General features: G+C 40.5%; 1 long non-coding RNA gene across 1 annotated transcript; it reads right to left on the bottom strand.

The window, feature by feature from the left end:
* Positions 1 to 810: 810 nt before the first annotated feature.
* On the bottom strand, positions 811 to 6,513 carry LOC145866957 (uncharacterized). The gene is made up of 3 exons (XR_014383179.1): positions 6,108 to 6,513; positions 4,755 to 4,928; positions 811 to 4,549 (listed from the first exon to the last, which is right to left on the bottom strand). It is a non-coding gene; the product is annotated as an uncharacterized LOC145866957 (long non-coding RNA).
* Between the last annotated feature and the right edge of the window lie 203 nt (positions 6,514 to 6,716).

Below are 6,716 nucleotides of genomic sequence, written 5' to 3'. Positions count from 1 at the left end.
AATTCTGACTTTGCAGCTGACATATCTAGAGGAAATCGCACAGTTCTGCCTCCAGGTCAAGATTCATGACAAACGTCAACATGAGACAGGGAGAAGTAATGTAAAAATCAATAACAAAATTGTTTTCACAATTAACATGCTTTTTCTTGTTTCAAGTATGTTTTATTATGAAAAGTACAATATAACCATGTATACTTGTACAACTATGGAGCGTATGTCCACATATAATTGTACAATTTGTTTTTCCAACATAAAAGACAAAAAATGATCACATTGGTATTTTAACAGTGTTATTGTAAGAGTTTAAATGTTTAAACAGAGGATACATCTAAAACAGGATAAAACAAGTGCAGTATGTTGTGAGAATGTTACTTTAACGTCGACTCATAACGTCACACTATAACTTCATGGGAGTCTTGTGGAAAGACTGCATGTTGTTTTGGGTGGATTGAGTGACGGCTTCATCAACATTTTGCTGAATATTCCGGTAATATTTTCACCTCGTCGGCTGCTGACATTCATAAGGAGTTCCAGTAGTTTGTCATTTGCAGGTATTAAAAGTAATACATACATTGTAATTCCTTGTTGGATCTCTCTCACATACAGGACAGTACATACCAGTGGAGGCTGCTGAGTGGAGGACGGCTCATAATAATGTCTGGAACAGAGTGAATGAAATGGAACACATGGAAACCACGTGTTTGATACCATTCCACTTATTCCACTCCAGCCATTACAAGCCTGTCCTCCCTAAATAAGGTCCCACCAACCTCCTGTGGTACAAACACAAACAGTAAAATATATCATAAAAAATGCAAAGTGGTAAAAGATCAGAAAATATTACAAGCCTGTCACGTGTGAGTGTTCAATGTGTGTTTGTCCATTGTGTGTGTCAGTGTTTATGTGTGTGTCAGTGTGTGTGTGTTTGTCCTGTTTGAGCAGGTGGCCAGCGTGTGCCTAGTGTGTGTGTCTGTGTCAAGTGTGTGTGTGTTCAGTGTGTGTGTGTTCAGTGTGTGTGTGTGTTCAGTGTGTGTGTGTATGTCCAGTGTGTGTGTGTCTGTGTCCAGTGTGTGTGTGTGTGTGTCTGTGTCCAGTGTGCGTGTGTGTGTCTGTGTCCAGTGTGTGTGTGTCCAGTGTGTGTGTGTGTGTGTCTAGTGTGTGTGTGTCTAGTGTGTGTGTGTCCAGTGTGTGTGTGTCCAGTGTGTGTGTGTGTGTGTCCAGTGTGTGTGTGCGTGTGTGTGTGCGTGTGTGTCTAGTGTGTGTGTGTGTGTGTGTCTAGGGTGTGTGTGTGTGTGTGTCCAGTGTGTGTCTAGTGTGTGTGTGTCTAGTGTGTGTGTCCAGTGTATGTCTGTGTCCAGTGTGTGTGTGTGTGTGTCTGTGTCCAGTGTGTGTGTGTGTCTGTGTCCAGTGTCCGTGTGTGTGTGTGTCTGTGTCCAGTGTGTGTGTGTCTGTGTCCACTGTGTGTGTGTGTGTGTGTGTGTGTGTATGTGTGTCCAGTGTGTGTGTGTCCAGTGTGTGTGTGTGTGTGTGTGTGTGTGTGTGTGTGTGTGTGTGTCCAGTGTGTGTGTGTGTCCAGTGTGTGTGTGTGTCCAGTGTGTGTGTGTGTGTGTGTCTAGTGTGTGTGTGTGTCCAGTGTGTGTGTGTCCAGTGTGTGTGTGTGTGTGTCTGTGTCCAGTGTGTGTGTGTGTCTGTGTCCAGTGTCCGTGTGTGTGTGTGTCTGTGTCCAGTGTGTGTGTGTCTGTGTCCAGTGTGTCTGTGTCCACTGTGTGTGTGTGTGTGTGTGTGTGTCCAGTTATTATTTCAAGTACACTGAAGAGCCAATATAATGAACCCAAAACCCTGGATAGAGGGGCTCAGTGACTGTGGAGGTGAATGTGATCAGGTGGGTCAGTGTGTCAGAGGAGGCTCTATAGAAGGACAGAGTGCCGGCTGGCCAGTCCAGATACACTCCTACTCTGTGGGACCTGGAGGGGCGGACGGCTATGGTAGTGAGATTATTATTATGCCAGGCAGAGTAACTGTTGTCAGAGCAGAACAGACACCAGGACTTGTCATTGAATCCAAGCCAACAGTCATCACCCCATCCTCCCCTGCTGATTTCTTTATATGTCACTCCTATACCAGCCCCCATTATCCCACTCCACTCTACCTCCCAGTAACAGCGCCCAGTCAGACCCTCTCTACACAGCACCTGTTTAAGGTCCTCAAATCTCTCTGGGTGATCAGGATACGGCTGCTCCTCTATCCTCCATGTCACCTTTCTGTTCTCCTCAGACAGAGAGAGGAGTCTGTTTACTGTGTTTAGGTCCAGTGTGAGATCACAGACATCTGATGGATGAAACCAGACACAATATTAGAAATCATCATCATTCACATTAGAATGTTAATAACTCACTTTTCACTAATTAATTTAATGTAGATGTTTCTAGGTATCAAAAGGAGAAGTTAAGGTAACTGGAGACTTGTTGAATGATCATATGTTATTATGTACGGTAATATAAAACACACTTATTCACAATAATTACACACACACACACACACACACACACACACACACACACACACACACACACACACACACACACACACACACACACACACACACACACACACACACACACACACACACACACACACACACACACGTTGTCAAAGCAACTCTTTGTAAACGTTGGTGTCCCTGATTTGTGCTTCTGTAGAACTACAGATGATATTTAATATGACCAAGTCAGTAATGATGGTGGTCTTTGACTTAACTTGAATTAAGACTTATTCTTACTCATATTATTCATATAAAACACACTTATTCCCATTAACCTGTTGGGGGTAGAGGGCAGTATTGACACGGCCGGATAAAAAACGTACCCGATTTAATCTGGTTACTACTCCTGCCCAGTAACTAGAATATGCATATAATTATTGGCTTTGGATAGAAAACACCCTAAAGTTTCTAAAACTGTTTGAATGGTGTCTGTGAGTATAACAGAACTCATATGGCAGGCAAAAACCTGAGAGGATTCTGAACAGGAAGTGGCCTGTCTGACAAGTTGTTGTTCATCTTGGCTCTTTTTATTGAAGACTGAGGATCTTTGCTGTAACGTGACACTTCCTACGGCTCCCATAGGTTCTCAGAGCCCGGGAAAAAGCTGAACAATATCGAGGCAGCCCCAGGCTGAAACACATTATCGCTTTTGACAAGTGGCCGATCAGAGGACAATGGGCTTAGGCGCGTGCCCGAGTCGACCCCATGCTTTATTTTCTTTCGTCTGTTTACCTAAATGCAGATTCCCGGTCGGAATATTATCGCTTTTTTACGAGAAAAATGGCATAAAAATGGATTTTAAACAGCGGTTGACATGCTTCGAAGTACGGTAATGGAATATTTAGAATTTTTTTGTCACGAAATGCGCCATGCTCGTCACCCTTCTTTACCCTTTCGGATAGTGTCTTGAACGCACGAACAAAACGCCTCTATTTGGATATAACAATGGATTATTTGGAACCAAACCAACATTTGTTATTGAAGTAGAAGTCCTGGGAGTGCATTCTGACGAAGACAGCAAAGGTAATAACATTTTTCTTATAGTAAATCTGACTTTGGTGAATGCTAAACTTGCTGGGTGTCTAAATAGCTAGCCCTGTGAAGCCGGGCTATCTACTCAGAATATTGCAAAATGTGCTTTCACTGAAAAGCTATTTTAAAATCGGACATATCGAGTGCATAGAGGAGTTCTGTATCTATAATTCTTAAAATAATTGTTATGCTTTTTGTGAACGTTTATCGTGAGTAATTTAGTAAATTCACCGGAAGTTGGCGAGGGGTATGCTAGTTCTGAACGTCACATGCTAATGTAAAAAGCTGTTTTTTGATATAAATATGAACTTGATTGAACAAAACATGCATGTATTGTATAACATAATGTCCTAGGGTTGTCATCTGATGAAGATCATTAAAGGTTAGTGCTGCATTTAGCTGTGGTTTGGGTTTTTGTGACATTATATGCTAGCTTGAAAAATGGGTGTCTGATTATTTCTGCCTGGGTACTCTGCTGACATAATCTAATGTTTTGCTTTCGTTGTAAAGCCTTTTTGAAATCGGACAGTTTGGTTAGATTAACGAGAGTCTTGTCTTTAAAATGGTGTAAAATAGTCATATGTTTGAGAAATTGAAGTAATAGCATTTCTAAGGTATTTGAATAACGCGCCACAGGATTCCACTGGCTGTTACGTAGGTGGGACGATTTCGAAGTTAACTACACACCTGTATGCATCATGAACACAATCACACATTTCTAATATAATTTCTAATATAACACAAACGCACCACACACACACACACACTGTCAAATCAAGTCTTTGTAAACGTTGGTGTCCCTGATTTCTGCTTCTGTAGAACTACAGATGATATTTAATATGACCAAGTCAGTAATGATGGTGGTCTTTGACTTAACTTGAATTAAGACTTATTCTTAGTCATATTCTTCACAGCAGTCAACACTCACATTTTCTAAGTCCAGGTTTCATTCTGTTCTCTCCACCATGTTCCACACTGTAGCGGTAAGCAGAAAAACAGACAGTCATTGAGGGATACACCTGAACACACACACACACACACACACACGCACACGCACACGCACACGCACACACACAGTCAGCATATAACTTTGTCCAAGTGGTGGTAAGAATGTTTGTCTTAACTAGCCTGATAAGTCAAACATGTCTGATATGAACATTGACATAAACCCTCTACATACTTGAGTTTCTCCAGTCTGCAGTGTGGATCCTCCAGTCCAGCAGAGAGCAGTCTGATTCCTGAGTCTCCTGGGTGATTGTAGCTCAGGTCCAGCTCTTTCAGGTGTGAGGGGTTTGACCTCAGAGCTGAGACCAGAGAAGCACAGCCTTCCTCTGTAACTAGACAGCCTGACAGCCTGCAAAGAGTCAAATCATATTAAAATCACACTGCTATTCTTTGGTGGTGAAAATAGTGGCAGTATATTTCTTCAACATATGAAACCTTCCATATCTATTCATAAATTAATGTATCATATTATAAATTACAAATTATCAACGTTTTGCCTGCAGATAGAAACATGTATAGTACAAATATTTGAGTAGACTGACCAGACCAGTTTAAAAGCAGTATCAGTCAAAAGACAGACAGTGAGGTATCAGATTTAGATTGTATTGAGCATACAGTCCACACCATATCTATTTTGACAGTGAAGATAACATTTTAAATGTGGCTCTAAACTCCAACATTTTGGATTTCAGATCAAATGTTTCATATGAGGTGACAGTATATAATGTCACCTTTTATTTGAGGATATTTTCATACATATCTGTTCCACCATTTAGAAAAAATGAAAGCACTTCATGTATCTAGTCCCCTATTTAAAGAAGTCATATGTTTTCTGACCAATTCACTCATAGTGGCTTAAAGTAGTCACAAGTTGAGTATTTGATCCGATATTCCTTGAACGCAGCGACTACATCAAGCTTGTGACTCAAACTCGTTGATTGATTTTGCAGTTTGTTATCGTTGTGTTTTGGGTTGTGTTTTGTCCAATATTAAAATGGTGGATGATGACTGGATAATTTTCTGTCTAAGTGAGTAGATAACATGTTTCTAAACACTACTAAATTAATCCTGATGATTCCATGAATAAGAAAAATCATGAATGAATCATGAATAATAATGAGTGAGAAAGTTACAGAGGCTACAACAAAACATGCTAACCTCTCACCATTACCAATAACAGAGGATACAACAAAACATGCTAACCTCTCACCATTACCAATAACAGAGACTACAACAAAACATGCTAACCTCTCACCATTACCAATAACAGAGGATACAACAAAACATGCTAACCTCTCACCATTACCAATAACAGAGGCTACAACAAAACATGCTAACCTCTCACCATTACCAATAACAGAGGCTACAACAAAACATGCTAACCTCTCACCATTACCAATACCAGAGGCTACAACAAAACATGCTAACCTCTCACCATTATCAATAACAGATGCTACAACAAAACATGCTAACCTCTCACCATTACCAATGTATTTATTTATAAGCACCTCACATTGTGGTTACTCACTACATGGTAGATATTCCCTCAGCGAAGTATGGCAGTTCCATGCAGGTTTCCTCACCAAGTCCAAGGCAGCACAGCGACCCATGCAGACAGTACTCCTTAGTAACTGATATCCCCATGGCAACACGAACTCGTTTAGCTTCCCAAGCAATTATCTCCCGGTGTCACACGATGCTAGGCTAACCTCAAGGCTGGCTAATACCTCCACGACGAGACGGTAGCTTCAGTCTTTACTAAGTTTTAACTAAATTATAACAACTCTTTTATTAAATAAAACATGTATTTCCCTTCATGTCTTAGTAGCTATGGGTTTTGTTGTAGTTCTGTCGTCTTCTTTTATAATTTTTCTTCACCAACCGTCCTGAGGTAAAACGTCCATCCTTTCATCAACGTCTTTTTCCCTCCCGTTAACCAGGTCAACTCCCATTGGCCACAACTTAACAAGCGACCTTATTGGTCAAAACGTAAACTTCAAAGTAAAACAAACTATTCACTTATACATTAAATAAATATTTCTTCAAAAAGCATAATGCATTAACAACATTACAGTTTAGGAGCAATTCAATCATCTTTTAAATATAATACCAATTAATTATAACAAATAAACTCAAT

This window comes from Salmo salar, unplaced genomic scaffold (genome assembly GCF_965601325.2).
Source record: "Salmo salar unplaced genomic scaffold, fSalSal1 ptg000136l, whole genome shotgun sequence".
Lineage (NCBI taxonomy): Eukaryota > Metazoa > Chordata > Actinopteri > Salmoniformes > Salmonidae > Salmo > Salmo salar.
Note: the sequence above shows the minus strand (reverse complement) of the source record. Positions and strands in the feature narration are given on the sequence as shown.